Here is a 9,746-nt window from a genome sequence, read left to right as displayed (position 1 = left end):
CCAAAACTTTCCTCCCTGCAAATTGGGCAAAAAATGATGATAGCATAATTTTTAGGAGTCTGAAACTGTCAAGGTAAGCCATAAATTTTCCATCTGCTTCTGCCGTCGCAGTGTCTCATTTAAATGAACACACTTGACACACCCTGGCAATTGAGACAAATGAACAGCACAGACATTGAAAGTATGCAAGCGTGTTTGTGAAATGCACAAGTACAGGCGTAGAGAGTTTCTTTACTGTTTTCCCAAGGTCCTCTGCGAGTGGGTGGTAAATTGACAGCCTGTAGTAATTACTGATCATGGCAGTGATAGCCCTGTAGATTAAATCCCAGATTGTTTTCAATCAGCTATTTGTGAATACGCCTTGTCTCATCGGATCTGGAAGGATGCCAGATAATTGGAATTAGAGCTTCGGAGGTGTGTTGCGCCATTAAACGGCAGAATCAATCATTGAGATTGGGACACTTGACTCCCACACCAATTGTTCACATGCGTCATGTTTCATGGATTAAAAATGAGAGCGGCTTTCATAACAGCGTTGACAAGAAAAAATATTCACAATTGTCTGCTGTGCGTGAAAATTATTCCTTTACAGTGTTTTATATTGTCTGCTTGTTATCTCTTTATTATGTCGCTTTCTCATTATCTTCATCCTATTTTATCACACAACTTCATTACAGTCAGAAACCTCAGCTGGAAAGGTGCTGAGCAGCGGTGCTCTGTTTGCTCATGCTGTCTTGGCCCCAGACATACAGTTGTATCAGGTTAGTGTTAAACAGGAAGAGTGATGAGGTTTTGCTGAGAGACAGCATCTCTATCATGCCAAGAAAGTGTCATGGGCTCCCAGTCTACATCAGTGTCAGCGAGAAAAGGAACATACCGTCAGGGAAACAGAATGTCTGACGGATGAGCTCTGACTACTTCTAGTTCACATTAATGGGTCTGCTTTGCTTAATTGATGTGAAGGAAATTGTTTTCCATTTAAGAAGTACTATTAATGTTGTAATGGTATTCAGCGTAGATACATTATGGAGTGGAAAAACTAGGATAATGACACCCTTTTTTACAGGAAGGAATTATGGTAAAGGTAGTGTAGGCAAAGTTTTTCATAAACACTTTTTGTTATAATGGTTGAAATTCTCTTCACATCCTGATGGCAGTCAATATTAGAAGTAGTCTAAATATTAAAAAATGTACATATATCTTCTGTGGAAGTCTTAGGACTAAAAGATGTTCTTCCAATCATTGCATTCGGTCCGATGGCCTATCTGCCTGTCAACATATGTATTTCCATACATCCGCACACCCTGCTCGCGCAAACATCACACGTCATCAGTGTGTTCGAGGTTATGCAGAGTTGTAGACAGTTACCGAGCGCTGCAAATCACCTGCAGTCACCTTTTACAGTTCCTCCTGAACCAAAACAGCAAGCTAAAGCCCAAAGTATAGTTCACTTTTTACGCATACGCAAGAGTCATCGTGTAGTGCGCGTGACGCGAATTTTGTCATCAGAAGAGTACGCACGTACTGTATGCACACTGCCGCACATGCGCATTATTTATTTATTTTTTTGTGGTAATTAGTTTATCCACAAGGAGGCAACCGTGCCCTGGGAGCATCGAGAGAGCGGAACGCATGCAAGCTACAGCGACAAATTGTGTGAAGAGGTTAGAAAGTACCCTCATTTGTACAACTCTAGCATGAAAGAATACAAAGATGTTTATATGGGTTGTAAGTTGTGGTGAGAGATTGCTCAAAACTGCGAATGTGTCGAACACCTGTGTATGCGTATGAGTCAAATGAAGTATAGGCTACTTTCCAAGGCTGTGCGTTCATCTGTGCAAAGAAACTAAGTATACCAAGGGCTTTGTTCATGCTATGTTGTAATTATCATAAGATGACAACCTGTAACATTCCACTCCTGTTCACGTCCTTGGACCGGGAATTATGTGTTTCTATGGCAACACTATCAATGCTGAAATTAATCTGCAGCAGTCAAGTGGTACAAGTCAGAGCTTGTTTACATTCATTATTATTGTAATGTTATGTGCTTTTAAACATGAGGTAATTCAATGCTGTCTCTCGTGACTCTTCGAAGACTCTGCTCTGGCTGTGTGTGTTCATGTGTTTTGGAGGAGGCGTGGCTTTGGAGAGCACTCAAAAGAGAGGGCTCTTACTCTTTCAAAGCTAGCTTGCTATTGCTAGCCTCTCCAAAATTGCCTACCTTTTATATTATATTATATTATATTATATTATATTATATTATATTATATTATATTATATTATATTATAAACTACCATGAAATTTTGACAAAATTTATACAGTTTTAACAATTTTCTACACTAACAGAGCTAGGCAATGTCAATAGTATTCTTGAAAGCTAAAGTATAATTTAAGTAAAGGGAAGATCATCAAACGAGATCATCAAAGATAAAAGTAATTTGGTTACTTGAAAGTAATGATTGACTTGACTTAATGCTATTGTGCTAATGCTAACACTAACAGTGTTCTATAGACCAGCTTATCAACTGTGTTTTCAAATAGTAACAATAACATTTTATTTCAAACCATTTGTGACCCTGGACCACAAAACCAGTCATAAGGGTCATTTTTTTAAATGAATAAATAAGCTTTCCAATGATGTATTGTTTGTTAGGATAGGACAATATTTGGCCGAGATTTGAAAATCTGAAAATCTGAAAATCTGAAAATCTGCGGGTGCAAAAAAATCAAAGTATTGGGAAAATCGCCTTTAAAGTTGTCCTAATTAAGTCCTTAGCAATGCATATTACTTACAAAAATACATTTTTGATATATTTACGGTAGGAAATTTACAAAATATCTTAATGGAACATGATCTTTACTTAATATCCTAAATGTTTTTTGGCGTAAAAGAAAAATCAATAATTTTGACCCATACAATGTATTGTCGGCTATTGCTACAAATATACCCGTGAGGCTTATGACTGGTTTTGTGGTCCAGGGTCATTTTATAAAATTAATAATGCAGTTAATAATGATTTATTAGTTCCTTTCTACTTGTTGTAAAAAAAAAAACCATTGATATAAATGTAGGTGTGTGAGAGTATTGAAAAGTTTTAGCTGGATAAAAAGTACAGTTCACTGACAAGTTGACCGTGGTTATTAATACTTCAGTATGTTGATAGATTTTTGAGATATTTTCAAATGAATTAGCTTTGCCTCAGTGCCCTGTAAAAGTGCCTACTATTGTAATGAGCTTGATTTTATAACAACACTTCACTGCACCGATCCCAAGGCCTAGGGCGCTAATTAAAACATTGAGCTATTAGCAATAATTCAAAAGGCAAGTTACAAAGAGATGAAAGCTTATGCTGAGAGGTTTAATAAAACATGTTAGCTTAAGAAATGTTCAATTATGTTGAAGTGAGCTGTCAAAAATACTAAACAGGCTACTGGCTGTGATATATGGTTTATATTTACAAAATTATTCTGTTGCGGTTTTGCTCCAGGGTGTAGAGAAACAATGACATGAAAGTGACTTTCAATATCAACTGAGGAACCGAGACAGTCTAATTGTCCGAAATAACAAACATTGATGTCTTTTGTTGGGAGTGTTATTAATTTTGTGTTTTTAATTTGTTTTATGCAGCTTTGTTGAAAACTCATTTCCTACTTCAAAAATTTTGTATTTTGCAATACTGAAGAGGGTTTACAATATATGAATCTAATAAGACATCATCTCAAATAGGAAATTAAAATGCAGTTAGAGTGATGAGACACATGGTCGTGTACACAACATGATACTTCTGAAACTTAATTATCAGACAAAATGATTACACCTTATTAAATAAAAATATAGCAGCCATTAACACTGAAAAACTGTGATTATACAAAGATACACTGCTGTTGAACGTGTAGTTTGCCATGTGTTTACAGCGAGAGCGATTTAATGGAGGCTCCTGTCCCATGTCAATGGCAATTCATCAGAGAATACAATTTAATACAGGCTGTTATGAAGGCTGACAGGAAATAAATATTAATTAAATGAGATCAAAAAGTGCTCTAGCACTTACCTTCATTAAACTTTTAGTGACTGCGTAATTTGTTGTGTACTGCAACTCGGAAAGGGGCCGCGTGTCGTTCTCTGAGTGTCGGCTAATCTGTTTGTGTACACAAAATGGTGTTACTACAGGCTAATGGCCCAGCAGTCAAGCACCAAATATCAGCTTTCATAGATCTTATGAATTTTATATTTTGAAATTAGCTCCAGCAGTCACATGAGTGCTATCTATTACATCTGTTTCACGAGCGGTATCCATTGCATAGGAACGGATCAGCATTCTTCTTTTGATGTTCCCAGCGGTTTTCTGATTGCCATTCGCTGTGTGGATGCTCCATTGTTTATCGATTAGGTGTTCATAAATTGAGAAAGAATATCGCAACAATGAAGTTGTTAAAAGCATTTTTAAATCGATTACCGTTGGCAAGTGGGAAAGTGCTAAAGCGGAGGAGAACTTTAAAATGAGTGAGGGCTTACTGCAAACCCCAGAGTCACATTGAGAGATTACAGGCAGAGCAGCACTGGAGCAGTCAGGATTTATTTTCTGTCCCCTTTGGTTGCAATATTGTGTTTTAAAATTGAATATGGTTATGGTAATGTTTTTGATCAAGGATGTTAGGGGCTACAGATAATTGAGTTGTTTAGATTAGAAAAAGCATTTCTCCATGCCATTACGACATGACTGCCAGGACGGCTAGCACACACCGTGGCTCGGTCGGCTGTTGCTATAGCCGTATAGAAAATAATGTTTGAATTGTAATGCTGTTCTCGTGAGTCAGAGTCATTTGTCTTTGTTCTGTGTGCTTGTGTCTCGCTGTGTATCACAGGAAAGATGAATGCAGCTAATAGACTGTGACACAACCATTAACTACAGCTGTAATGAAAGTGTAATAGAATCAAACAGTCATTTCTCTGCAGAGCCCCAGCAGATACAGGTAAACGTCTGAAGACTGGACAAAAAGGCCTATGCTTCACCTCCACATTTCGCCCTTGAACTCCCATCAGCATCACTGGAAACATCAAACACCTGGGTAAAAAAGTGGCTGACTGATCAGGTCCTTTACATATGAAACAAATCCACGGACTGCATTATTCTTTCAGTCTTCGACAAAGGAATAAGGTGTTCTTTCATGTGTGATCTCAGCTTTTGTGAGCTTGTGTCCTTGCTCTGTAGGAAATATTGACTTTAGAGCTATTCCCTCATTTTATGGAAATGTTACGCTCTCAAGTGTCAAGATCATAAGGGACAATAATAAGCTCTTGTTATTAAAGGCTGCTGGCCCCTTTTCTTTGGACCTGCAATAATGGAGGCACGCGATTGTCTGGTGAGCAATTGTCTTGTAAATGGGGAAATAATTCCCAGAACTAATTAAAATTTTTTTTTTCATATCATTTACATAATATCAATATTTGTAATTACCTCTGGGTTATATCTATGTTTAATGAGTTAAAAATAAAACAGCATAAGCGGTGCTTTCTGTGTCCAACTATAATAGTGAAGTGATTTCCACATTGGCTGGACAGACATACAAATGCTTTATCAAATTATTAAATTATTATTATTATTATTATTTAGAGTTAGTCCAGGAAGATTTGTCTGAAAGGGTAATGTTTAAACGCACAGCTACCTGACAAATATTTTTAGTTATCCCTGGATGCAGCTCTGTTTAGTTAGTCCAGGAAGATTTGTCTGTAAGGGTAATGTTTAAACGCACAGCTACCTGACAAAAAAAAAACAGTTATCCCTCTGCGTGAGGAAGATTCATTTAGATCCGCTCTGATGGATAGATCCATTTAGATCCGCTCTGACGGACAACAAAAAACTCCATGAAATTTCCTAACTCTTCCATCTAGATAGCGAAATTCTCTGTTTTTACTGTTATATCTATTTCTTATGTGTTCCATTATTATTATGTATTTGGTTCTTCTTTATGTAAAGCACTTTGAATTACCATTGTGTATGAAATGTGCTATACAAATAAAATTGCCTTGCCTTGCCTTGCCTATTTAAAGTCCTAAAGTGATCCTCACACTTTAATCAGAAAAAAATCTAATAAGTAACTTATTAAAGATACATTACCAGTTATAAATCAGTCTTCTAAGGTGTTGCTAGACCAGATCTCAACTATAAAATTGTCAAGTGTTGTTTCTTGGTTTTCCTGTGTTCCGATCACTTGTTAGTTGTCATGGTTACCAATTGAGCTGTGCACCTGTTTCTTGTTCAGTTAATCATAAGTGTGTATTTAAGCCCTCATTTCTTTCTGTTCATTGTTCGATGTTGTCTGTGCATATTATGTAAAACTGTTGTGCTTGAGAGTTGGATTTACTTGTCGTAGATTACTTGTTTTTGATTTATTAGTTAAATAAAATTAGAAGTCTGCTGCAGTGATCCTTCTGCTCATTGCCTTCTTTATTCTCCTCACTCACTAAACGTGACAGAAAACCAAACTGAACAGTAAGGAAAATGGATGTGGTTGCAGCAACTTGCCTTCACACAGAGGACTGTATTCTGGAGCTAATCCAGGGGTGCGTCCTCTGGAAGATTGAGACTGTCCTCCAAAAAAAAAACAACCCTATAGGTCGCTTTTCAAGCACCTTATTACGACCTATATTTACGTTTTGAAGTCATGCGCCCTCTAGTGGGCGTAAAAATAATGACAGTGTCATGTTACATCTGTCGTCATGAAATGACGTATGACTGTCATTACCAATCAAAATGCGTGTTCATTTAAATGCAATGTGTGGATTTTTTACACCATATCTCCTATTTCCATTTAGCAAAACTAATTTTTTACTAACGACTACACCCACCCCCATCCCTAAACCTAACCTTAGTGATTTATAGTGCATACACACTTTATGAGCACATGTGTTCCCTGGGATCGAACACACGATCGCATGATCACATGATTGCATATTGTTATTGCAATTGAGCTACGCGAAACCCGAAACATGATGCAGATAAAAGGGAACAATGCATTAAAATGAAAGTGTCCTGTTGTCGAAAGGGGCGCAATTTTAGCAAACGCTCCTATGGGTCGTATTTCATGAATTAAAATGAAAGTGTCCTGTTGTCGATAGGGGCGTCACTTTAGTAAACGCTCCTATGGGTCGTATTTCAGGGAAGTGACAATTGACATATGGTCATATTGGTTGGAGAACATGTTGGGAAGATTACGTAGAGGAGTTCCTGAATCTAAGTCATCATGTGCCCTGGAACAATAACACACTGAAGAGCTGCTTCTGAAGTGGGCTCGACGATAGTGATAGTGATGCTGACGGGGAACTCCACATGCACACTGCAGCAGTACATTGATTATGCACTGGAAGGTTCCCCAATGATGGTGGGGGTGGTTGAAGAGGACTTTAATATCACCACCCGCGTACCCACGTCCTCACACCCGAGCCTCACTTGGAGCCTGTGCCCACCACAAATACAGAGCAAATGCCAGAGCCCATCTTTGTCCTGGAGCCCGAGCCCACCTTGGAGTCTCACCAGTGGCATATTCTTCGTACGTTGCTAACTCACTTAGCTGGATTTGACTGATGGCGATTTGGCATGATCTTGGATTGTTCGGTTCTTCGACGCTCATCCTGGACTTGCTGTCATAGCAACAGGTCCGTAAGTTCAAACCTGCTCGGGAGCAGGCTTATTTCATGTAAACAGGATTAGATTGCATCTTTTTAAGCGGAGGTGATGCTTAGTCTGTCCCAGCCACTGCTACTTTCCCACAAGAGTACCCTAATGTAAACCAGGGACAATATGATTTAAAAATAAATTTGCAAATAATACTATAATGCTGTGTAGTGTCATAATATAGACACCGACAGTTTTACTCTTTGAGAGATTCATTCGTGAGGGAATAATTACGTAATCATTTTTATTGGAGTCTTACACACGATGTACAGATGTCTATGCCGTACATGCATTTGTGCATTTGAACCGCGACAGATATTATGGGAGTGGCTTGATGAAGTGCAGGAGATGCAGATAACTTGATCTTGACCCTTAAGAAACTTTAATCAATGCTGTCAAATGTGCTTCAAAGGTAAATTAGTTGCTAATTACAACACTGAAATAAAAAATTGCCTGTACAAATACTAGAAATTGTGAATATAGCCTAAATAATTGGGTAATCATGTAAAAAAAAAAAAAAAATAGTGCACATTTCATTTATCTATTATAACATTTATGTCGTTCTTCTGTCATTTATTCGCTTGGCTGTTTCCTTATAAATGTCTAGAAATTTGTCAAGTTTTTCGTCAGGTGTCTTTTCTCATTCTATGATGTCATTATGTTGCCGTCTTGACTCCAGCCAATCGCTGCATTGCTGATCGTGGTTTCGTGTATCGATACATCTGCCCTTTTCATGGAACACGAGAACACGCAGTAATCTTAGACAACTTAATCCAGATATTTTAATCCAATCTGCAAATTCGTTTGAAGAACCAAATTAGCCAGAGTTCAGTTATCACGATTAGAAGATCTGGCATCTGTCAAATCATCTCAGATGTATTAAGAGAGGTACAAAGAATATGCCCCAGGTGTGAGAGTCAGCAACAACATTCATCATGGATGGTGTGTTAGTGGAGTTTGAGGGCATGGAGTGAAATCCCGCCCATCCTCCCACCACTGAACTGAGTGTGCTGAGCTGGGTCCCCACTGAGGTACTATTAGATGAGCTGGATGATGTAGTGTTTTATGGTCTACAATCTCAGTCCCAAGTCATCTTCGTCGCCACTGGCTCTGCCAAGTCGTTTTCATCTCTGCTGGTTAGCCCAGTCTCAAGTCTGCTTTGTCACTGATTCCGCCCATCTCCAAGTCTCCTTTGATGCCGTTGGTCCCGTCCAGCCTCCCGTTCCCTCCGCCTCTGCCAATGCCATCCTGTTCCTCAGCCCCACCTCCGCTGCCTCCTTTCAGCCCCTCGGCTCCTCCTTCACTGGTTTCGCTCTGCTGCTCAGATATGCCTTGGGCTTCCAGGTCTCCAGCTCTGCCATGGTTTGTCAATTGTCTTATGGCTCTGCTCTGGGTCACTCCCTGGCTCCTCCCTGCATCATCTCCTCCCTGCATCATCTCCTCCTTGGGTCCTCCCTCTGATTTCCCCCCATGGACTATTCCTCCTTCCCCCCTCTGATCGACTTTTCTTCTGTTTCTCCCTCCTCCCAACATTAAGATGTAGTTTCTGTTTACGATCTCTACTGGGAATGTAAACATAATAAATTATAATATTGTCAGGTTTGATGAATGAGGACATTCACCAAACCTGACAATAATATAATTTATGTTTATAATTTTACCACCGCTCTTTGAAATACTCGAGTCTGATATTTCCTAATGAAATTTCTGATATGTCATCCATAGTAGCGCTGTGTAAAACCAAAGTCACAATAGAGACTTTTCACTCCATTGACCTCCATTCATATGCATTTGAACATTGTCTGAACACCACACCTCTTCACTCAATATAAATAACACAATCTTCTAAAGTTATGTATTATTTTATTCTTTATTATATAAAAAAACAAGCCAGCGGGCGTGACATCATTTCCTGTTCAGTGTTGTGTCTGAAGTAAAAGTTGTGGCTTTAAGTCAGCATGAAACGGAAGTTGTGATTGTATTTTCTTCTCTATTATGACATATATCCAAGTGAAATGGCTTCTCAAACGAGGGAAAATGTTAGGGAGGGCTTGACTTTTTCCACTGGG

Source organism: Megalobrama amblycephala, linkage group LG20 (assembly GCF_018812025.1).
Source record: "Megalobrama amblycephala isolate DHTTF-2021 linkage group LG20, ASM1881202v1, whole genome shotgun sequence".
NCBI classification, from domain to species: Eukaryota; Metazoa; Chordata; class Actinopteri; order Cypriniformes; family Xenocyprididae; genus Megalobrama; species Megalobrama amblycephala.
This window is presented reverse-complemented; position numbering follows the sequence as displayed.